This window comes from Sinocyclocheilus anshuiensis, unplaced genomic scaffold (genome assembly GCF_001515605.1).
Source record: "Sinocyclocheilus anshuiensis isolate Anshui unplaced genomic scaffold, SAMN03320099.WGS_v1.1 scaffold3346, whole genome shotgun sequence".
In the NCBI taxonomy this organism is placed as follows: domain Eukaryota; kingdom Metazoa; phylum Chordata; class Actinopteri; order Cypriniformes; family Cyprinidae; genus Sinocyclocheilus; species Sinocyclocheilus anshuiensis.
In genome coordinates, this window is record NW_015536739.1 from 187,021 (window position 1) to 188,076 (window position 1,056).

Genomic DNA, 1,056 nt, shown 5'->3' on the forward strand with positions numbered 1-1,056 from the left:
GTGGCGGCATATATATGCAAATTCATTCTCTGCCAGCAGGAGGAGCTTGTAAAGCAGGAGAGATAGAGGTTTCCCCAGTAACGGCTGTAATCAAATAAGAGCTGCGCTCACAAACGCTGCTCAGGCATTACAGGCAAGATGAAATGAGAATGACATCCATAATTTTCTGAAGACAGTCGTTTCCTTCAGAAATACAGTGATATAAAAACACCTGCACCGGGTTTCGACTTTGACACGTGCAGTGCTCATGTTTATTCAAGGAAGTCAAAGCCTTTTGGAAAATCTATTTGTGGCGGTCCGTTTTGATGTTGTGGCGGGCGCCACAAATAAATCAATGTATGGGAAACACTATGAAACTTACCTGCTTGAACTCTTTCATTTGATCTGGGTGTCTGTCTTTAAAGTGTTTTGTTAGTTTGGTGTGTTTCCTCATTTTGAGGTCGCCACGTCTCAGTGCTTTCATGAAGAGAACGCATCTGCGCACCTTTCGGATAGCACATCAAGAACCGGGTTGACCGGGTGCTCGGTACAACCGGTACTTAAAGGCAGAGTAAGCGATTTCTGGTAGCCAATGTTGATATTTGAAATCACCAAAACAAACACGCCCCTACCTTTATGTCAAACGGTGTCAGAGTTTAATTAATTTAAGTGGGTACAGTATATAAAACATATGAACAATATGGATTCATAAAAACAATAAAGGCATAATCTGAAAAACCAAGCCTTGTGCATTATAGGGAACAATATTCTGAATATTTTACAGTTGGTTTGATACCTTTATCTCAAAGGGGGTCAGAGAGTTTAGTTAATTTAAGTGGGTACAGTATATAAAACATGAAAAATATGGATTCATAAAAACAATAAAGGCATAATCAGAAAGAACAAGCCTTGTGCATCATAGGGAATAATATTCTGAATGTTGTACAGTTGTTCTGATACCTTTATCTCAAACAGTGTCAGAGTTTAATTTAAGTGGGTACAGTATATAAAACATATGAAAAAAATATGGTATCAGTACTATATATATAAAAACAATAAAGGCATAATCTGAAAAAC